Raw genomic sequence first — 24,012 nt, forward strand, 5'->3', positions numbered from 1 at the left:
TTCAATTATGACCTGAGCCTATGGGATTTTTTTTTAATCTCTAAAGCAATAGAGAGAAAAGCCTTTAACCCTCAGGAAATTGTTAAATGTAGGATTATACACCAATGCCATCAATTATTCTTTCTTACGTTCACAAATGATAACAAAGAGATGAATTGCTGGGTAAGAGGTCTACTTCAGGCAACAGGAAATAGCAGCTACAAGTAAAATAAAGCAATGGATAAAGAAATTGCTAGCTGAACTTCCCTGAAACACAGAAATAAAATGCTGAAAGCAGAGGAGTCCACTAGTGATTTTCTGATCTCTGCTGTCACAGAAAATCACTCAAGGAGTTGCCTCTGAATAAAACCAGTGGATCATTCCTGTTCTGTTTCGGACGAAGTCAGAGGGCAGCCAATACGTCCGTGTTTTCTTTGACGTCCGACGTGCATGTGGTTTCAAACTCAAGTCACAACACTGAGCTCTCCCTCCATCATAGTCTGAATTTCAGAAGGAGCAATGCAACTTTTGAAGTCCAAGAAGTGTGGACTAAAATCCCGTGGTTCCTTGTCCTTATGCCTTCAGCTGCCTTGTTACAAATTTGCTTGCCTTCTTTCTCCTACAAGTCACACTTCACCTGCGAGGTGTCTAAAACTCTCTACTTCTTTCACCTCTTGAAAAATAATTTATTCCCTTAAATACAGTCTCTCATTTAAATGTGTACCTACTGCAGAGGCTCACAAAGGCATAGATATTGTATTCTCCCTTTAGCTTAGTGTTTTGCAACTCCACTGACATAGCGAGCTATCTTACCTTCTAAATCTTTGCTCTTTATCTGTGGAAGTCTATGGTAGCACATGTAGGTGATCTGTGGAAAACTGTCTGATCCTGGGACGTTTACTCTCCTTTCATTTAACTGCTAGAGAGGTTTTCAAAAAGCTAAGTGTAAGGATTCTTCTAATGTTATTTTTCTATATAAATAATCACTGCAGTCACCACAGGAGTGATAATCAATTGCTACTGGGAATTAAAGTAAGCTATGTAATGATAAGCAGAAAGAAGATGTCCAAGAAGGCTCCATCACATTGTGTAATATACTGAGAACCTATGAATCAAATAACTTAAATATGCTGTGTAAAGACAAGGGAATAGAAGGCGTGCAAGTAAATGTATAACAGAGTAGATGTGTGGCGATGATGTGGATGTTGTCTTGCTCTGAAACTTTTTCATTCATAAGCTGTAGGAAAACATTTCAGGAATTGACAGCAGAGTTGTTTCTTGAGCAAGAAGTGCTTTGCTCTTTGTAAGAGCTTACTAATTTTTTGCAGTTTAGGCCTATGAATGTGGAACAATAATCATTTTAGCCTCTAAAAATGCATAGTGTTTCATAAAAGCTTGCTGGGTGTGGACATCAGCAGCCCTCAGGGGATGGTAGCTTCCTGAAAGTCTTCATTGCCTGAAGTTCCTCCATGGACTCAGAGGAGCAGTGGCACAAACTGGCAGGGTAAAATAGCTCCCAGAGAGTGGGCTTTAGGCAGAGGCAGTTGCTTTAGATGGCAGCCTCTAGGGGATGGAAAAATCCCAGGCACCTGCTGCTTTCACAGACCAGCTCCGTATTGCTCCATGTGCAGAAGCAGCAGCTCCTGTGGGTTCCTGTCTCCTTAAAAAGCCATGGGTGCCCAGTGAGCTCCCCAGCTCCGGGGCCGAGTGACCACAGCCTTGGCGCATGCACAGCTGGTGTCATGCGCTGCCAGTTCACACCTCTGTTCCTGGGAGGGGTTGCAATTAGCACACCACCCCGATGGTGACGGGACTGAAGACAAAAGTTGGAGGCTGGCCATATTTGCTTTCCTTTTCCTCCCCCAGCTAGTGGCACTAGCAAGTCTCCACAAAGCTGGGCGCTTCTGCTCACGCTCACTTTTGGCAAGGGGACTCTAGCAGAAGCAGGTAACAGCCAGGGCCAGGCAGACAGTGGCATCGGTGGGGTGGATGCCTGTAATGGCACAGGGGAGCTTCCTTGGTCTCAGCAACCCAAGGTACTTGTGAGGACAGTTTCAGGGAGAGGCAGTCAGCAATTTTTTGCTTTACTCTTGGCATGGCAAAATGTCATTTAATTGCCCCTACTGGGAAGACTTGAGACAGCCCTGTCAAAGATCTGCCCACAAAACATAAAAACTCCCCAACAAGCATAGAGAATAGGCATGTGGTTAAAGTGATGGTAGAGGAAGAAGAGCTTGCCTTCCTCCAGACAAAATAAAGGAGGAAGCCTCCCAGCTTCTCTCCTCTCTCATTTTGGCCCCCGGTACACAGGGGGCTCTTGCTTTCCTCATTCAGCCTACTGGAGTGCCCCTGAGCAATAGGAGCACCACCCTGGCTGCCTCAAGGATTTGCCTGAAGAGCACTGCTCCAGACCACAGCGGTGGGAAAGGCATGGAAATCGCCCAAATGGCAAAAACTCACAGCACCTTTTCTTACCTCGTCTTTATTATTTTTAGAAGGGTTTAGATGAAAAGCATCCAGTCAAGAATATCTAATTTTTTCCTAAATGCAGGAGGATAGATTCTGCAGAATGATTTCCACAGGAGTGTTTTGAGGTGATACCAAGCAAGTGCCAGAGGTCCTTGCAGATACTAAACTGAGCAGAGGGCCTGGGCATGATCCAGAAGTCACTGTGTTATGAAAAAGCATGTATTTCTGTTCTATATGGTTCCTCACACATATCAATGTTATTCCTGTTCACTCAGAATATTTGTAGTTCCCGTTTCTATAGGTTTCCTGATACTCTCTGTTCCAATCTTCTGCACTATTTCCCAAGCAGAGGGCTCTCAGTCTTTCCAATCTGTATCTGCCCCTCTTGTCTGGTTTAACTAAAGGAAGAGAAAGTCTTGTTACAAAGCAGTGGTTTTAAGCTATATTCTTGGAAGATCAGCAGAAAAAGTAATAAAAGCCACAAAAAATATGAGAAAAGGCCACTTATGCTTACCTATAAACCATGTGTCAATACCTTGGTTATTGTGAAAGAGAGTTTATTCATAACTTGCTTTATAGTAACTCCTTGCTTTATGCTTTGCTATAATTTGTTTTTCTATAGGCTGATTGAAACTGTACGTGTATCTGTGCTTTGATATCTGTGGCTCTGCAGCCCTTTAAGAAACGCTAAGAATTGTGATCTGTTTGTAGTAAACACTCCCACAGCTTAATAAAGAGGTATGTTCATTTTTTGTTCTTACTTTAAAAACCTAAACAGAGACTCACCTGCAGTAAATTTCTATTCGTTTCACTCATTGCTTCTTACTGGAGATGAACTGCGTATTCAGAGGAGGATGGAAAGGCTTCATGTAGAACCTGGCTTCATGGTCATTGGCTGTAGTTGTCTAAAAAGGGTAGCACTGGGCATTGACTTCATACTGTTACTTGAAGTCGCCAAGTATTTTCTACATTAGGGTTTGTCTCAGTACTCACGTGCAGTGCATGGCAAAAGGATTTAGTTTGACTGCATCTATTTGTAATTATACCTTGTTCAGGAAAATGTCTTTTAATTTTTTCATTATTTCCATGCAGGCTTTCTTCAGTATGTTCAGTATATCATTTCCCATAACTAAAAAAATTTCTGAGGTAATCTCTAGTTTGATGTTCCAGAGATATATATCATATTTCCAAGTTCTCTGTTTCTTATTCCGTTTTGGTTCTGGACCTCAGTATCCAAAACATTTTGATATAACAGTGGACTGGAAAAAAACATCTGGACTGGAAAAGCATTGCAGGAGATAATCAGGCAGCGGTAAGGGTAATAACAGAGCATCTGATATTCATCAAATGTGAATTTAGTAAAGCAAGATAATTAAAAGGAGTATATAAAACTAAAAGAGGAGAGGCAGGTCACTGCATAATTCCACGGAGTAGTTTAAGAAAAAAATGGTGAAGCTAGTCTGTTTTCCTTCAGCTCTGTGAAACTGGCATTGTGAAGGCTCATCTCTGTGTCTTGAATACTCTGCTATAACTTGCACTTCATTGCACTCTGCAAATTCTAATCTGCTCCCAGTCTGCAATATATTTAAAAATGAGCACTTCATACAACAGGACTGTAGCCAAATTTGTAACAGTTATAGCATTTGAAGGTGAATCTATTTGGATAGGTAAAAATGCAGCAAAGTGCTCTGGGAGGTTGGTTCAGAGCACCTATATCTGTAATTCCAATTGAAATCAATTATTCCTCCCCCAAAAAAGCACCAAAAAACAATATGCCAGGATGTTCCCAACAGCTGTACGTGCATAAAGATGAGGATACTGAATATCTTTAAACATCTGACCTATGAGTCCTGAAGTTCAAACTTTAGAAATACATGCTTTTAGTTCTGGTGGCTCCTGTAGCAGTTTCCAGGCACAGTCAAGGCTAGTGAGTATGTGCAAGGCAGGCAGCTTGGAACTTAATAAGTAAATCTACCAATGCTCTTCCATCTTGCTCTCCAGTAGAGTTACTGATTCTGTGAGTACAGGACAGGTTAAAAAGTCCCAGAAAAACAAGGAAAAAAATTTCTACCCATTTGGGGAGACCTAAATATTGGCAGAAAAATTCCTTTTCAGAGTGACCTTCCAGAATAAACTTGTTCTTTTATCCTTTTAATTGCTTGCTTATGTGTGTCAGCAGAATATCACATGGACAGAACTTTTTCCTCCCTCTTATCTTTTCTTTCTCAAAAAAAAAAGCTAGATTCTTGATCTCTGGCATAGGTTCTGCAATATCTAAGCTCAGTTCTTTGCCAAAGATTTCCTGCGTGACTTAGGTTATGTTGCTTTATTCAAGCAATAACCCACCAAACTCCCACTGATTTCAATGCATCTGAGGACTTTTAGGCTTTAACCTTTGTGTCTCATTTCCTTATCTGTGAAATGCAGCTAACAATGCTTTCCTTTGGCTACCCTTTATGCAGCGTCTCTGTCTAGAAAATAAACTCCGTATGGTAGACACAATCTCCTGCTATACGTTTGATGATGTCTAGCACAATAGGTCATTCATCTTGGCTAGGAAGCCTTCTGAGAGCTATCAGTGTCCAACAGCAGAGCTAGGGAGGAACGCCATTTACACCTCTGGGGTTTTTTTATATGAAGGTTAGAATATTTCATCCAGAACTACAGCAGATCAAAAATCAAATTGAATTTCTTCTGAGAGAAGAAAAATCTGCACATATTTCATCCTGGGGTTTGTGGGTCTGGGCAGGAGGATTGCATTTTTGAAAAAGAAAAACTTAGGAAAAAATGGACTAGCCTCACCAAGTAATGGTAATATTAGAAAGTGTAATAATTAGTGAGACTGACAGCTGAAATGGCTCATTCTTTTTTTGCAATATAGGCTTGCAATGTTACAAACTAGCCCCCAAAACAGTCCCTACACATAATAGTGAAATCTGACACTGCTCTGCAACAGTTTGTCAAAAATACCAGAAGAATGCTGTCTGTAGTTACCCTGCTTTTTTTTTGCACTGCTTGGTAAAAGCAATTCTCTTGAAGAACAAAGGAAAAAGAAAATGAACAGTGGGTCCCACAACTCATCTCAAGTTTCCTTTTGTGACTTTCTTCCATTTCTTTTTCATGAGATCTTTGACAAGCAGCAGCAGTTATAAGATTTTCATTTCCTGGAACATTTCTTGCCAGGCTAACCTAAGAGCTCGCCTTTTTTTTTTTTTTTTTTTTTGAGATAGATGCTCAGCATGACTGGAGAAGAGATTCATGACCTACTTTTCCTAAACTGAATATTGAGCTTTGTGTACTTTCCTATATTCACTAGGGAGTTCTTTCCCTTAGAAATCTCCTTAGGCCAGTTTACGTTAGCCTTGTTATGGCAGTACAGTAAGGCAAGGTAGGCAAGGTGTCATTCAGGTTGAGAAGGAAATCCTAATGTAATTCTTGATGAGAAAAAGGTTGCTGAGTATCAGTGAAAAGGTTTTATATCTTCAGGAAACAAACAATAATCCTAATTAAAATAAAGACAGACAATTCCTATTGTCAGTTATTTGCTGAAGTGAGGTCATATACATTGCTCAGTCTTAGCCAGGACTAAGACACCAAGGTTTAGGCAGTAGAATAGGTCAAGAATAGCTTCATGCAAATCCACTACACATCAGAAACAGTAAGCACGTAAAAGAGGCAATTAGACACAGAGATTAATCATTTTATGTAGCGCTGAATAAACCTCTGTACCTTCAGTAGTGTTTCATCACTTCTGAGCCAAGAGGACCTTCCGCAGAAGACCACGGCATGCCAGCAATTTGGCCACGCTGCGTAAGAATGTCTCCCAACTAGAACCGTTCATCAGATCATTGGGCGGCAGCACTGACATGTCGGTAGATGTGTTTAATTACCTGGGTGAAGTAGGCCCATCATCAATACTGCTGACATTTCGAAGAGCTATCACCTCAGGATAAGCCGGCTCTAAAACTAATCTCTTTTCTGTCCTTCTCCATTTGCCCTGACAAATAAAGCTACATGACTCAGATTTTTAAGCACAGGTAGTACCCGAACAGAGGTGCAGAACACAGAGCAGTCTATTTAAGAGCACCTAACCCCACTGAAATCTTTGGTGCCTTGGCAGTTCTGAGCATTTCTGCTGTAGTTGCCCAAATACCTTAAGTAATCATGAGGGAGAAAGAGAAAGCAGAATGCAGAAAGCTTGAATCCACTTTAATCAGGTGGCAGGCAAAAGATGAACCCAAATATATATAGTTACACTGGCCAGGAAGAGGCCTGAAAGCTAAGAGAGAGACCTAATTCTCACCTGACTATGGAAATGCACACCCTGAAGTAGAGGCTAGTACAACGACGTTTTCAGTAGACCTGTAGCAGCCAATTGCAGCCACCTCTGAAATGCAACGAGAACCGTGCTAGCACTTTTCCACTGCTGCAGAATCAAAACAGTGTTGTCAGCCAAAGCAAAAAATAAAATCTCTAAAGAATCAACAAATATGCTGTTGGAAGTGAAAATGGGAGGTATTCTAAGGAAATAATGCTGTAAAAGCAAAGAGAAGGCAAAGAAGCATGCTAGAGATTTGCAGAAATGGGAAAGACAGTATACAGCCATCTTTACTTTAAACACACACCAACTTAAAAAGTAAAGATATACAGGATATAAGTGGGAGTCTCATATTTTTGCTGACTGCTGAATTAGCACTTTCTGTCTTGTAAGCCTTCCATTAGATGTTTGAGCCAAAGTTTTGAAAGGTGAAAACCATAACATTTCATCTGAAAGATATTGAAATAAAACAGTCCACTCCTTAAAAAAAATCCCTCTTGTATCATCTTTTGCCAAATGTTGCCCACATTGGCAAGTTATTCTTTAATAATTAAAATAATTTGTCAAAAGCTATGTTTTTAGTTTTAAAAAACCCTGTATGATGTTTATTTTATTCACTGTAGCAGACAGTTCCATTTAAGGGAATTGTTCTTCTCAGTTAAAGTTATTCCCATAGGTAACTATGTACAGGACTAGATCCTTAAAGATGAGGGCATATTTTCTGATTATAGCTGTACAAAAACCAAAAAAGCTCTTTGGTAGTGTTCCCGGGGCACTCCTCCTGAACTGAGCCATTGCTTGTGTGTTTTTCCAAACAGTTAAACCATACCTATCTGCTACAATCTAGAAATTGATTTTATTTTTATTTATTTGGGGGGGTGGGGTGCTGGCTGAAGAAAGTTATGATGTTTAACAACTGAGCCCTAGTCCTGCTAACCTGAACAGCTTCTCACTGTCTGTTCCCTGCTGCTGACTTGGCGTTCCCTTCGAGGGAGGACGCGAGGCATTGCAGCCATTGCAGCCAGACTATATGGAAACATGCTTATGACAATGAACCTGCACTGCAGGCTTATGCACACGCACGTATATCTAGTTAGGCATAATGAAAATGCACTCAGAATACCTTTCGTACAGCCATTTATTGTTCTTATGTCGCCTCTGTCCACAATGACTTCATGCCAAATTCAACTAACATCTTTCAATTGCTTTTAAGTGCTCCTTTTGGATCAAAAAAGTTGGTAGTAGTAATTTTGAGTCTTATAACATCCAGCTCCATGTTATAAGTACATTTCTAAATGCTTTTTATATCACCCATGTGGCCTGTAATTTCTTTTTTTTTTTCACAACCACAACTGACTGGCTGAAGCTTAAAAATTGCTGAAGGGCATTTTCTATCACACCTTGGGCAGCTGCACACCAGATTGATGGAAATTTAACTTTCCAAGGTGAGGTGAGCTTAATTCCTAATTTGCTGAAAGGGAAGAAATATTTAAGACATTTTGGCCTGGAGGAACCTGGTAGGATCATGTAAGAGGGCAAGAAATTCTCTGACAAACTTCATGGTATTAGACTTTCCTTCACTTTTTCAGTGCATCAATAACTTTCTGATCCTGTGTGAAAGGAGAGCAGGAAAGACCAACTCTGAATATGTGGAAATCAACCCCCCTCTTTTTTTTTAATTACAAATTAGAAACTGAAATAATATTGATGAGGACTTTTCATTCAGGAAGATTTCAGTACAGGGCTTTTTGATAAGGTGAGATGCGTCCTGAGGAGCAGGGTGATTTTGTGAGGGACAGTTTAACTGGTGTCAACAGTGAAAAGCTTAGCTAGTAAGGGAGGAGGGACGTTTGAAGAATCAGCTACAAGGTGACAAGAGCAAGACTGGACAGACTAAGCGTAGAATCACCAGCAGAGTAACAGCTTCATTTCTATGGTCTCTGGGACTACTGAAGACCCAGCTACTGAAGACCCTTCTTCAGCCTCTGTGCTCTTCCTCTGTAATCCCAGCTCCCCATTTGATGGCGTACAGCAGGACCTTCTCATATCAAGTTGGAGGCCTAGATGCTTCATCTTCACAGTGTTTCTTCTCTGTATGTCTCTAGAGATGGCTTCACGTTCCTAACTTGGGCTTAGAATACAGTCCTGATGTATTTTGAGTGTTACTCATTAGCCCTCAGTGCTAATTCCAAACTTAGATCTATCTTCAAGGCTCCTGAGATCACAGTATTTCTTCTCAGCATTTTTGTTGCCTCATTGTTCATTTCCCTGATCACTTACAGATCAAGTCTCTTACAGTCTTTCAGCCATCTTCAGTGACATCTTCTGCTTTTCATCGTCTTCTCTTTACTCTATATAGAGTGAAGTGCAGAAGTTTAGGACAGAAGTTTGATTTTTTTTTCCTCTAGGTCCGGATCTTGGTTTTCTAACTTATCCCAGGCTGCTTTTAAGATACTGAACAAGAGTTAATCTACGTCAGGTCTTCATTACCCAAAACCATAATCAGAATAGTTTGCTGTCTGGCAAACTTCAGACACCTTTTCTGTACTTTATAGTGTGCTATTCCAGCTCTTTGCTGATATATGCAGTGCTATCTGCTTTGGGTATAAAGGAAGATACTATGTTCACATAGGACAGCTGTCTTTATCTCATGGATTCACAAGACACAAGCATTTCTCTCTTGGGCATTATGACTTCATTGCTAGCTCCTCTCATTCAGTCCTTTATTTTGGGTCACGATGGGTTTTGCAAACCCAAAGCATTTGCTGCTGACTGTTTTTTATTCTGGGTAGCTTATGTTCTCAGTATATCTCTAAATTTTAGGGTAGCACTACATTTATCATAGTGACTGAAAGATTTAAATCATAGTTGGCACTGTCACTTTTACATCATTATGAATACTTTGGCTTCAAAGGATTCAGGCTGTGTGATGAACTCTAATAAATCTCTTCCTTAATATTGTCCAGGCTTGAAATGAAAATGTCTGCAATAAGGAAAAGACAGAATTGTAAAGGTATCGCAGTTATATCTTTGAAATAAATGGTAGGTTTTTTAATCTTTGCCATCAGGAATGATAAATGCTTTTGCAGTTGCTTATTATACTGCTGTACTGAAGCCCTCCTGGGTTCTCTCTTGGTTGTGTAGAATTATTAACATAGGCCAATGAGGAGTTTTTTGTATTTCAGTGCACAGAGTTAAAAATCTGTGTTAAATAAATCAGTGTTTGCCCTTGCCTCGATGTCCTGAGTCTCTGCAAGAGAAGCACAAGATTCTCATTGAAACCAGGACCACTCCATACTATGCTGACAGGGAGAAGTGTTCTAAAAGTAGGAGTAAATTATATTTAAACTCCCTTTGAGGTTTTTTATACTGTGGAGCAATTTGAGGTGGCCTCAGTGTAACTGAGAATCAGATTCAAAGGAATATAGAGCTGATAAAAAGAAATACCATTTTTCATTTTTGCTGTAGATGTATATGGCTTTCCACAGAGTGTTTTAGTTTATGTGAAGGGTTTTTAGTAGAAATCAATGAACATTAGTAATGATGAAGTAAAGTAAGAAGCTGCATTTCACAGAATCACTTTTATGGCCAAAATATCAATGTACTGGCTTACAATTCACAGCACAGGGCAGTACTAGAGAAGAAAGAAACTGTAAACCATCTACCCTCACTCGTCTCATATAATCTACACAGAAATCTAAACGCAGCCCACTGACAGCTTTAAAATGGAGCAAAATATTTTCAGCAGTCTCACAAAACTGAGGGAAGCGTCACGTCTAAACCGAAATCATAAAAAAAAGAAGAAATAAAGCACAAAAGAAGCTGGGGATCCACTGGGTGTTTTAATAGCTGGTTAGAAAATGTGAAAACTGAGTAGTATTTATGTCAGCTTAAAGGGGTGCACTCACATTAAATGATGCAGGCCCCAACCACCCTGCCTGTCTATGGGCTACTGGTGCCTTGCTGAAGCATTTTTCCAAAGCTTTTCTCTGCAAGGGAATTTGAGACACTGGACTCCTCAAGGCAAGTGTAAAGCCTGCCATCTGCATTTCTGCCTAAGACAAGATATATTAGCCAGTGCTTGCTTCATCATGCATATGAACACCAGCTAGGACTAGTAGAAAGTATGGGCGTCTTAGCAGTTGCATATCGCTTGAGACTCTAAAAGGCTCGTTTGCACTTCATGGTGTTCACAGCCTAATAGATTCCTATATTCTGCAGTCAAAAATACCATCATAGCAATCTGATTTGACCTTCTAAAGAACACAGTATAGTGTGTTCAGTATAAAGCCAGAGAGACTAATTAAGGGAGAAATTTGAATTACTATTTCTTGCAGGAGTGTAGTACAAAACCTATGCCACAGATCCTGAAACCTAGCTGTCCAAGTGTGTTAAGCGTCAAAACTAAGACTGGAACTTAATCACCTCATTTTTGCCATCTATGCACCAATGAGTTAAACCCTAAAAGCTGACACAGGCATCAAGCATTTTACGAGACATGTCTATGTATATCAAATCAGATAGCAAATGAAACAGTGGATTCAGGAAAATATAGCATAATCCTAGGGGATTTTGTACCAGTAAAACTTGATATGTGCTACAGAAGGCTGCTTCTGCGCAAGTTCACCAAGTTCTCGACAGCACAGGCAGCTTCCAGGCTCATTCCTATTTGTGGCAATTCCCAGCTGCAGTCTGGGCAAAATTATGTTTTCCGTCTTGGCTCAGCCCTTACTCCACTGGTATTTCCACAGCAGTTAGTGCAGAGAGGTGTGCTAGTGCTTAGGGAGAATAAGGCATATTAGTACCTTGCTATGCTGTAAGAAAATATTTCATTACAGGCACGTAAAATATTCTGCTAAATTGTTTCATTATGTAAACTCTTTTAAGAAAAATATCCCAAACCTCACAACATGACATTAAAATAAATATCAAATGTAGCTTAAAAAAGAAAAAGGAGGAGGAGAGGGGAAATTAAATATTACTGACTTTATTGAATGTCTCTATTCAAATATCTTGCATAAGCAGACATGTCACTTTAATCAGATAAAACCCACCAGGGAACATGGTAATTATTTGTATTACTTCTTGACAGCTATAAAAAGCTAAGATGTTACTGTGCAAATTCTGTCTGAACTATTTAAACAATTGAAAAATGTGATTTAACAGCTAAAACAAACTTGATTCAGGCTGATCTCTCATCGACATGTGTGAGATGGACTCAGCTGACTCTTTGTATGGGGCATGGAAATGAACTGCACAGTATTCTCACCTAGTATGATTAAAACCTGATAACAAATAAAAAACTTGTGTTATGACACTGGAAACAGTAGGTGACAGCAGTTTCTATACTGAGGCCTTTTTAAGTATAAGCTGTCCTAAAACCTCAGCTGACATTAGCCACGGTGGTTCTTTGCCCTAGAAATTCCTGGAGAGCTTTAGCAGCACCACCAGCACTAGCGGATGAGATTGCCTTGCGCAAGGCAAAGGATGGGGGGAAAGGCAGGAGCGAGGTTTTGCGATATTATTAGCATTATAGGGTCTCTTTCAAGAAAATGGCATGAAAAGGAACAAGGCATGAAGACTGTAAATCTCCCTGCCAGGACTGGCAGTAGACCCTGGGTCTGTGGCCCTTAGGAAAGCTGCGGCACAAGCTTGCTGGCTCACCCACAAAGGCAGCATGGGAGAGACTTTGTAACTGTAACTGCAAGTTTTAAATAGCCAAATGAGCTTCTGAGGAAGGGAAAGTCTAAAGATTTAATCCAGTCCAGCCCTGGGGAAAGCCCTAGGCAGCTATCGCTCACAGGAGTCACTTGCATTAAGTTTTTTACCCTGAAGTACTAGCCATCCTTAAGGTTTTAATACTTGAATTGAGAATTATGACAATACCAGGAAGTGGGGTGATTTCTGACAATGTAATCTTTCTGTCTGGCGTGAAAAAGATGCAAATACTATTATCAGAACCGTGGTTCTGCCAGGGGGTGACAGGGTAGGTAAACGACCATTGCATAGATCCTAGCAAAGACTTTTTTCCTCTTTCTTCATCTTCACAGTCTCTGCTCTGCTTTGTCTCTGCAACAATACAAGAGCTGTTTTCCAGTTTTGCCGGGCCTGGACAGGTTTGCATCAAAATCTCTGAAAACAAGTATTTATCTTAAAAATGTGGACAGCTGAAAAATGAAATGAGAAATGAGTCCCTCCACAAGCACCGGCATTAATAAAGCCTGACTACCTAAGGATTTGTCTTCTTTCCCTTTAAGCTCTTTACTTCCATCAGTGATTTTGATTCCCCTGCATCCTTTACACTATTGCCATGGCAAAAGGAAAAGCCAGCAAACACTTGCTAGCTGGACAGCTGAGAGCAGGCACTTTTCTACTTGGGCAAGGGGCTCCATTTCAATTTCTATGTCAGTCAGCATATGTTTCTGTTCTCAACTGTTTCTTCACCCTTACCAGCGCTAGAAAAATATCTTTAACACCAGAACTGGGATTCCTGTATAGTCACCTACTTCTGATGATTACAATATCAAGAGGTTCAGGAGATAACTGCAAGTCTACATCTGAGCACTCCTTTTTCAAACAAAAGAAGCGTTAGCTAGACTTGGCACTCCAAGCATTTTCTCTTTCTTACTCTAATGTTTTTGCTGTCACCTTGTGGAAGTCTACCTCCACCTGCAAGTAGCCCTGCCACTGCTGCACTGAGGGCCTACAACTCAGTTCATGTAATCTAAACTCAGCAGCACCCAGGGAGAGCAGTTCTAATAGACAAGGAAACCATCCTTCTCCCCACACCCCCAAGTTCTTTTCAGTGAAATATGGAGGATTTATTCACCTTTCTCATTACTAATGGTCTGACTCAGTGTTGTAAATTCTATTTCACTGTAGTTGATTAGTCACAAAAGAAGCTCACCTAAGACACAGAAGGAACAATATAGAAGAAAAGAAGAAGCTGAGGTCTATTTCAAAGTGATATAGAGGGAAATAAGGAGGTAGAGAAAATGTTTTTTCTCACACAAAGAGAAAAAATCTTTGGAGTAAGCCTCATGTATCAGACATTTATCAGAGCAGAGGACAACCTGCTGAAAGACAGTTCCCTTGCAACTAATGGAGGCTTAGTGCCCTTGGAGGACTAGAGGCTTAACAAGTAGGTGCATAGCTACTATATGCTCCTGCCTCCTTGGAGGAGAGCCATTGGTGTCTGCCAGGTTAGGGCTGAGGTTAGGACTACTGGAGCTGATTTACCTATCTGTGGAAAACTGAAGTGTTATTTTTTTCTGCTGCCAAATGTTATCCTTAAATATCTTTAAATTCTTGCTGCCAGTCAGACTGATGCAACAGGGACAGATTTTGTTTCAAGTTCCACCAGCGCAATGCATTGAACTCGGCCTATTTCAGAAGTTTTCTTTTCATCATTCTTCCATTTTGTGGCCTCCAGCCAGATGTTTTCAACTCTGACATCTTCCTGCCAACCCTCCACCACCTTCATGTGCATTAGATCTGTGCTTTTTGATGTGCTGTCTGTTTCCTGTAAATGTTCCAGTACGTTTGCTCCTTCTAATGACTTACTTTTCTCCTTTGAACAATTTCTTCCTCATGTTGATTTCCTGGAGTGCTTATCATTTATTGATGGATAGTTAATTATCAGCAGACAATAGATCTTGCTCGACTCCCTGAAAGCAGCAGCTGACATTTTGTGTGCCTCACTACCAATGATCTTTCACAGTCACAGATATTCTTTGCAGCAGATAATACATGAACCTGCATTTAATGACACTGAAGGAGTCAAGGATTTTTCTTTGTCTTTGGTTAAATCTCTGCCTATCTGCAAAAAGTCCTGATCAGTTTCTAGCCTTGTCTCTGTTTATCGAATGATTGATTGCAGGCACCAGGTCTACTCTACAGGCAAAACATTTTACTATACCGTCAAATTACTGATCACAGTTCAGTTTTCTATATGGTTACAACTACTCGTCAAAATTATCTATTGCCCCTGCCTTGAGGCATAAACATCAGACTCCCTTGCTCTTCTCCTTTAATGTTCTCACTTTTAATATATTGCACTTCTGCCTGTTCTCCATGTGGAAATTCATCTAGAATGCTGACTCCAGACTCTGTGTGCAACCCTAGTAAAATATGCTGTTGCAATTAGAGGCTGTGGAGGGAGTGGGTGAATTTGGAGACATTTTAAGAGCACTGTTGCAATACTGCATCTGCAGGGCATTCTTCACATTTCTTCTGCCTCTGCTCACTTCATGTGAAACCCAGGCCACCCCCTCCAGACCTACATGGGACTTTCCAGGAGATCTCTATTTACCCAGATTTCCTCACTGTGTGGCATCTCCCCGAAAGGCTGGGGGTTGCCCTGACCCCCACCTTGAAGCACAGCCCTCTGACACACTAGTAAGTGAGAGCTGCTTCTCTTCAACCTGGTTGTCTTCTCTCTGCAAAAGCAGAGACAAATTTGAGCTATTCTCTGCAGAGCGACATTGAGTGAGTCTTCTCAGTTGAGACAGATGCACACAAATACCCATACAGCTTCCCTGCCTACCCCGGTGCCCAACCCATGTAACCATACAAGTCATATGCCCGAAAGATGCCTTTGCTGCTGTTAAGTCTTATTTGGATCAACCATCTTTCCGCAAAGAACCTTGCTCTGCTATCAAAACGTGGGATAAGATGTCTAAGTGATAGATTCCAAAATGGTAAAAATTGAACACCTTCCAAAGTTGGATGCAAGCCACTCTCAAAATGTCTTTTACGGTTAAAGATGATTAACATCAATTTATGGGTCCTATTTTGAGAATCCATAAATTGATGGTATGTGAAACAAGGTAGGAGTGTCGACGCTGATGTCTGCTTTTTCATAAAGCTGTGTCCAAGTTCTGGTGCAATTCTGCATTCGCTGTGCAAGATGGAAGAGCTCATCAAACCAAATACGAGGTCATCAGGAGAAATGCTGTTGCTCTGATATCCGCTAGGACAGTTGCTGTGGTTTTAAAACAAGGTGAAAGTTCCCTGAGAGAATCATCTGATAACAGACAGAGCATTACTCTTAGCTTTACACTTGGTAATTGAATTGGTGCTTCATATGCTGTATATTTGATTCACTATTGTTTGCTGGTGTCCTAACTAAATTCAGAGCACAGGGCATTTTTTAGATAAAACTTTATCCTTTGACTTTGCAGCACTTCCTTCCAATGCAAGACTGATTTGGACTGGGAGAAGTATACATATTGCTTCAGATTGATGATGATAGGCCTATTACACTGAATAAGCGTAAGAGACATATAAAACCTGTGGCTGTTCATAAATGGGAAAATCCTGGTTAATCCTTTATTTAGACTTAATGATATAGATTTTGTTTTTAAGTAGGTCTGTCTAGTTTTTGTCTTGATATGGCATTGATATGGCACAGCTGCCTTGCTTGGTGTTACAGATCTCTGACCTGGACTCTCTATTGCCTAGCATTTTATATATGCATTTGTCCTTTTAGCAGCTAGGTGTGAAATGCTACCATATAAGACTATTTTGCTCTTAGTACAGATGCCTGTGACTATGAAGTCAGACTTCAAATTTTTATACTTCAACATATGGCCTCAGCTGCTCCTATTGCACTTGAAGGAAGATTTGCCTTCTGCTGGAACAAAAAGCTTTATTTAGAATAATAGCACGAGGGCTGGTCTCTAGATTTATGGAAGCTCCATCAAACAACAGGAATATGCTGCTCCCAGATGTGGAGATGTCATTCATTTCTTTGTTGCCAGCTCTCGCCCCACTCTCAGTTAAAGTATTTATTATGTATGTCACATCTCAGGTTTCATGCACTAGCAGACGTTAAGAAGAAGATTGATTCAAGCTTTCGCTCTCTGTTTCATCTTGGACCCAGCTCTCTCCTCTGATTTATATATCCAGGCAGAGTCTGGATCTTTCTGGTTCTGCCTGTTCATCTGTGTACCTAACCTGTCCTCACTTCCCACTCTGCCAATGGGGCCTTCATGGCCCTTCATCTTCGTTCTCACAACTGTCTTATCATCTGACTTTTATAGTTACAACCCAAATTCTCTGAGGTTCACATAACATGTTGCTAAGATGATCCTAGGACTTACTCCTGTGACTATGTTGTCCCTGTATCAGCTCCCATTCTTCAAACTGTCATTGAGTAGGAGCCTTTAAAGGCTGTCCAATTTATTTATGCCATGTTTTACACTTCTGTTATCATGTTAGTTCACAGTCACCTGTGCGCCAGCCACATTGCTTCTCCATCCTCAGTGCCTCTCTTATCTTTGCCTGGCATCAGTACCTTGACATTTTATCTCCTGCCTCCCTTACTGTTCCCTTCTATGTTCTCGGTCAAAAACCTGCCATTACCACCTAATGTCCTTCAGCTCCCTCATAACAACTTCCTTGTACCTTAGTGGACAGAGAAAAATGCTACTAAATAGATGCTTTGAAGAGGTTTCAAACTATAGATAGAGTGGATGCATCTCCCCAAGCTATCTACAGCCATATTCCCAGTTCTGCTATAGCCAAAGGAGAGGGAGGTGTGTTGATTTGTTTTTGAAAATACCTGTTTTAGACATCTGCCAGAGGGTGATGGGATGAATCACCCTCCACAGCATTGTCTGTTGATTGTGGTGGTTACAACTAGCTTAGGCTAAATACTTAGCTTTTAGAGAAAGTGAAAAGAAAGCTAGAGAAAACATCCTAGTAGTTGTTACAGCTCATCCTCAACCTACTGCCTTGGCTAAGCTCACTCTCTGTACACCCGTACTGCTTTTTAGAGGCCCTTGCTTGAGTGAGCACATCCACTCACCCTTCTTTTCATGCCTGCTGGGATCAGGGATGTCAGCATGGAGGGAAGAGCAGCAGATGGCTTCTCTCTGTCCGTGTGCCTGTGAACAGGGAGTGACGTCCAGCCACTGGTGCCTGGGCAGACAAGCTGGGTGGGCTGGCATAGGTGCGAGGACTCTGGCATAGCTGCTGACTGTGCTGAATTAAAGCTGTGCCAGAGCCCAACTAGGCACCCGCCAGTGAAGTTGGTGAAAGCAAGACCCTTGGTTCAGCGTTAACTGAACAAGCAGGGACATTTCATCCTTTGCACAAAAAAAACCACACCCTAAATCCTGCACCAGTATGAGGAAGTTAGCTTTTGCAGGACAGCAGAGAAAATAGTGTTCTCCTTTCACATATACACAGGGATAACCACAAAAGAAAGAGGAGCAAAGGAGGAATTGCAACTTTCTGATATATATTTTTCACTCTAGGTTATTCTGCCCAACTCAGAATAGCTAAACGGAGCAGACTGCAGAACTGCAGTATAACCTACAGGGTACATAGTTTGACTCCACATCACTGCATCTTGTTAATGGTGAATTTAAATTACACACAACTTACAGCTTTTCCCTTAAGATTAAAAGATACTGATCTCATTGGTCAAGGAAGGAAAGCAACATTTGTTCAGGCCATAGTTTCAGATGAAGAGATGAAAATAACTTGAGAGAGGCTTTCCATTAATTCCACAACAACAACATTTTGTATATATTATGCATTTTTTCCACAAACCAAAGGATAATTCCGTAGTCAGAGAAAGAAAAACCATGCAAAAAAAGATTACTGATGAAAACCAGTTCTGAGACTTTTGAAGAAGAAATCTCTTGTATCCTGTCCTGCAATAAACCATGAGGAGACCATAACGTTTGTAGAGATTTCCTCTGTCATACATTTGGTCAATCAGAGCACATAATGTATCACTTGTGATCAAAAGATTTCTGGACAAAACCACACTCTTGGGTTTGACTAGAAATGTTGCCAGACAACAAATAATACAGGTTGATCAATAAAGTAAGAAAAAATATATATGCAGAGACATACACAAATCAAATATATAAAAACATTTAGCTCTGAAATCCAGACTAAATCCCACCTGAAGGCTTGTAATTTATTTTACTGCAGAAACGAATCACAAAAAGTAATCTCATACATAGAATATGATATTTGCAAAGAACACCAAAGCTGCAGTCCTTATCTAGCTAAACAGTTAAGGATATGCTTAAATGCCACATGGAATGAGGACATCTGTACAGATCAGCATAGACATGGAAATTTTTGCCCACTTTTAAAACTATATAGTTTTCTCTCTAGAAAATGTTCAGATTTTTTAAAAAGCCTCTTTTGCTGCCATTCAGTACCATGGTCAGATGATGAAGAGATTTCCCGTGTGGCCTGTAGGAGATAGAGTCTCAGTATGGTAACCTCTTTGGCAGAAAGACCCTCTAGGCCTTTGCACCAGTGTGTTTTTTTTTTCTTTTAATCATTGAAATAGCAAAAGAAAGCCTTTATTTGAAAAAAAAAAATAGAATAGTGAAAATTGCATGTATTTCACAGTTGCTGAGGTGACAACTTCTCCTCTCCACTAAAAAATCACATCTTCTGAATTTCTTAAGCCACTCAGAATCCTTCCCGATATTTTGCACCTATACTCATTCACCCTTGCACTGTAACCTAATGACTGAATTATACACTGGCTTCCCTAAAAGTGGCAAGTATATATCAACAAAATAAAAATGAATGGATGCAGTCAAAATCCAGTTCCAATTCTCAATATACTCTGACCTAAAGCATCTGTCAATCTTAAGCATTTCCTCTTACCACCAATAATTTTAATGTCAAACTCCTGATACTGAAACTCCTGCTGGATTTCACAGAACCCTGTTTTTCTCATCCTTAGACGTGACTGAGGCCTTGCTAACTAGATCCCTCACTAGGGATCTAGTGTGCAGTTAGGATGCTATTTCAACGTTCAGAACAGTTTGACTTTTCAAGCCCTCCTTGCCCATCTTCACTTTTCTTATTTCTTTCATGGATATCACAGTCCCCACTTTTTTCACCGTCCGAAGTACTTGTGTGGGTGTCTGGAGGTATGTGATTGAGTAATTTTTAAGTTCAATTCAGTTCGCTAGGTTGGACAACGCCTTTCAACTGTCTGCACCGTTCATAGTAATGAGGAACTGAGATTTTAAAGGTGGGAAGAAGTTCTCTAAGAATACGCTTTTTAGGTTTTTGAAACTTGGGAAGAATTTTTGCTTTTAGCCTGTTCCTCAGTTCATATGATTGTGCCACAGCAAGGTGGGCACCATGCACACTGTTGCCTCATCATCATCGTCCTGAAGAATTGCCATTACACCCATTGAAAGATGAAAGTCATATGTATAATCTAGCTAACAAACCATCAATATGCCTGACAGGCTGATCTTGCCTGCCCATTTTTTCACTCTGCTTTTATCACACTTTGTGCTACAGGAAAAGACCTCTATCAATAATAAATCAGAACAAATAAAACTCCTCAGCCATGAAAGCTAGACTGGACCCTTGTGCTAAAATTTACTAGGGATGATTTAGGTGTAACAAAATTCAGTCTTTTACTGATGCAGGAGGCATGAGTATGACAATCCACTATAGATTCCTTCAGACAGACTGAGACCAAGATTTATGCACCAAGTTTTGAGGGCTTCTTCCTGAGATATTAGAGGATGATCCCCTTTAAAGTTTCAAAAATGACTTCTTTACGTGATAGCAAGAGCTGTCCCTGAAATTTCAATCTTCATTCCAAAAATTGCCCTTTCCAAATGTATACAGCACACTAGAGAAAGTTATGAATACATTTGAAATACAAGTTGCAGATGAAAAACCAAGATCCTGTCTGCTCACAGCCATTAAAGTGCACGTGGTGCACTTTTTCAGAGGCAGACAGTTATCCCTGGTGTCCTGACAAAATAAGTAATTATATTCTGCCCACCTGGCTTCCCTATGGGGCTTCAAATTAAAACAATACTTAATCTCCTCTAAGTTGTGAGGCAGTATGCCTGAGTTCCAGTCAGGAGACTTTAAATTTCTATAGTAGACGAAGTAATTATCATTATCCCTAGTGCCTGCATAATCTCAAGTAAAAATATCTTTCCTTCTCCTGTGTCTGCACCTTCTGGGTCCCAGAAGGAAACAATATGTCTTAACTTGAAAAAAGCCTTTCAAGTCCTATCACACTGATACTCTTTTTCACTTTTCTTTCACTTGTAGTTTCAGGTCCAGCTTTCTAACTATTTTATTATTTGTTTGAAGTACAAAGGCTTTTTTAAAAGCTTGGCTGCTGACAAAATGGCTTCCTCTAGGATCATTTCATTGCTTCCCTCGTACAGCGGCTGTGCCGAAATGGGATGCAGAAGCTGTTGTACCCTCGCTGGGGCTCTCTACGGGGAGCAGGAGTGAGAGACAGTACCTACGGTTGATTTCATAGCAAGTGGGTGACCTTCTCCATCAACACAAATGGAAGATAAAGATTGATGTTAGCTCAGTGCAGCTGTGGACCAAATGCTCTTTAAAAAAAAAAAAAAAGTCTAATTGCTTACAAAACTCAGGTACAATCTGAAGAAAATGCTATTGTTTTGTACCAGGATCACATGGAGGGGGTTAGGGGCATGCCTTAATTGTCAGAAGTCCGCCTTCTCACTTACAGGAATTAATTTCCTTTCCTAGGTGGCACAGTTGCAGGTTTAGTTGCCCTTTTCCTGTTCTCTGCATGCACACTCTCAGGAATATGCTTATGTTTATACTCTCCATGCCTAATCACCTAACTGCATAATTCCCTTCCTTTCAGATGATGAGGATCCAATTACAACTTTCTGTGTATACCAACTGCTTTTACCCTTTGGCAAGTTTGGCAGTTTCCCTTGGAGAAGTGGTAACCAGTAGTATACAGTGGTCAGCCAAAACTGTTGAAACAATAGTATTGATTATTCATACAGCAGCAGGAAAAAAATCACTAAAGAAAAATGCAGTTCAAAACAGCAGCAGTTTACACGCAAGTCTCACTCAACTAAAGCCCAGGCATCTAGTGATGGCAACTGTCTTAACCAGCTACCTGCAGGTAGCTCCTTCTCCAGAGTTCAGTGAAAATCAAATGCTCAAGTACCCAAGTAACTCTTGAAAATGAATCACTATGAAATATTCTACCCAAAACTGTAAGTTGACTTTAATAATATATATTTCATAGGTACAGAGAAGAAGAAGGTACAGAAAGCATGTGCACACATATGTACCCTCACTGTTCTGCCTGAGCAAAGTTTAGATAAAGTTTAAATAACCATGTCCTCTTTTAATTAGTGATTTCATACATGACTGGGTAGTTCCTGACTGAAATTTTCTCATTCAAAACAGATTAACCTACACAAGCTGATTCGGTTGTCCTTGCATCCATATAACACAAATGGGAATTTTGTCCACATGAATAATGCAGTTTTGTCCCAGAAGACACTGTGTTGACCCTGTGTTGACAAAAACTTTATTGTGTAGTTTTGAGAGTGTTAGCAACCGCTAGCACTGGTCTTGTACTGCCAGGACGAGAGCTGGTTTTCTGTCTGTCGTTTGTGCTACTATCCTTGTGCCTCAGTGTTAGCTAGCACAGTTTATTTCACTGCTATTGCAAATTATTGACCCTTAAAAAAATTAGTTGCATGTACCTTAATGATGACTTCCATAGATGGGGCCTTAAGGCAAAACACAGAGATGAAATAATTTGCATCTGCCTCTGACATTTTCTGGTTAATGTTACTCATGAAATTATGAATAAAATCCACCAGCTAGTCCTTTTATTTGTGCCCTTTGAATCAGACCAGCTAATAAAGTCTTCTAACGTAAAAGCTGCAGTTCAGGCAGAATCTCTGCAGAGCAGTATTATTCAAAGAATACTTCTAGTTTATTCTGCAATTGCTTCCAATAATCTATACAATTTGCGTATTGCTCCTTTTTGCTGCTCAGCCTCTTCTATTTTTGTGTTCATCAGGCTTTACTTTCCAGGCACTCACCCTCAGAAGAAGGTGTAGAAGCACCCGTCAGCTCTTGGACCACATGTAGGATGGGTGGAGCTCCAGATGGAGGAAGCTCTGTTGCTGTTGGAAAAGAAAGTTTAAAACTGCAGGTATTGAGGCTCAGAAACTCCAAGCAGAAGAACTCTTAATTCCCATAGATCTGGATGTCTGAAATTTCTGTTCATTCTTAATGAAGTAGCTCTCCTGAAGCACAGTCCAAACTACAGGTGCAGAAACCTTGATCTGATATTTGACCTGTCAGCAATGAACAAGAATGAGAATGTTCATCATGTTTCACGAATGTTCATCTTTGAGATGAAAGTAAAGTACCTCAGCTAGCTGGCCAACACTGAGTAGAGCAAAAGCTTAATCTAGACATCCTACCCTGCCAGAAGCTAGCCTAATACCTTGAAATACAAGATTTACTTTATTACCTTGCATACTAGATCCACACTGTATAATAAATGATCTTTTGAAGTCTTTCATAGTTTACATTTTTCTAAATCCATATTTTATTCATCAATACTTCTGGTATGAAGGCTCACTGGAAGAGATGTACTCCCTGTGAAGGAAAAATGTCATGTGCTTTCTGTAGCAGTGTTACCCAAAACTGAAACTCTGAGTCAAAAAGTCATTATGAAATGTGTATTGAGAAAGAATGTACCCTACCTGTAATTTCAAAAGCAAAATGAGTAGGCTAGTTCAAAGCATTTTAAAAATAAATATGAAAAGTTAACCTCATACGCCCTGTCTGAGGTGTTCCTGTGTTATTCCGGCTGAGATAATTTACAAAACAAGTATTTGCAGTGGGAGACTGTGGTATGATATTAATTCATGTGAATGCATTATAATAACCAAGTATTTAATCACTTTTCAATTCTTGTAAAACAAAGATCATTTTCCAGCACTGTCTGAAATGCACTTGCTGTAGTCAATGGGTGTTCATCTGCTTTACATGAGAGAATTGAGTTCACCACCCTGCATAATGAAGACCTACTGTATTTTAGACTATAACTCAGCAGGTAATTGAATATTATCTGCTTCACAGAAAAATACAAGTAAAATGAGCTCTATGGCTGTAAATAATTCAGTCACGAAAGGAAAGCTGATGTATTTCTTAGGTAACTGTCCCAACTCTGCTGCATGGTGCACTGATTCTCCCTAGCCAGTTCTGGATTTTGTTCCATCAGCCACCCCAAAAAGGGGGATGCTACTGAGGATTTTGCTAAAAGTCTCTTGACTAAACTGAGCATGGAAATTCACATGAAGAGGTTGGTGCAGAACATGGCCTGATTGCATTTTTGTCTCGCTAGCACAATGAGAAGGAAGGGAGCGCTGGAATAACTTTCTCTGTCATCTAAAGTAGCTCTTCCTTCCCTCTCCTATCTC

General features: G+C 40.3%; 1 long non-coding RNA gene across 11 annotated transcripts in view; it reads left to right on the forward strand.

Moving 5' to 3' along the window:
* LOC104144224 (uncharacterized) overlaps positions 1-23,363 on the forward strand; it is a 369,710-nt gene extending 346,347 nt beyond the window's left edge. For 10 of the 11 annotated variants that reach the window (XR_011134600.1, XR_011134586.1, XR_011134584.1 and 7 more), the window contains one exon: positions 21,414-23,363. This is a non-coding gene — a long non-coding RNA (uncharacterized lncRNA). The remainder of the gene's footprint in view (positions 1-21,413) is intronic. The other variant, XR_011134598.1, reaches the window with a different exon arrangement.
* The last annotated feature ends 649 nt before the right edge of the window (positions 23,364-24,012 follow it).

Source organism: Struthio camelus, chromosome 1 (assembly GCF_040807025.1).
Source record: "Struthio camelus isolate bStrCam1 chromosome 1, bStrCam1.hap1, whole genome shotgun sequence".
NCBI classification, from domain to species: Eukaryota; Metazoa; Chordata; class Aves; order Struthioniformes; family Struthionidae; genus Struthio; species Struthio camelus.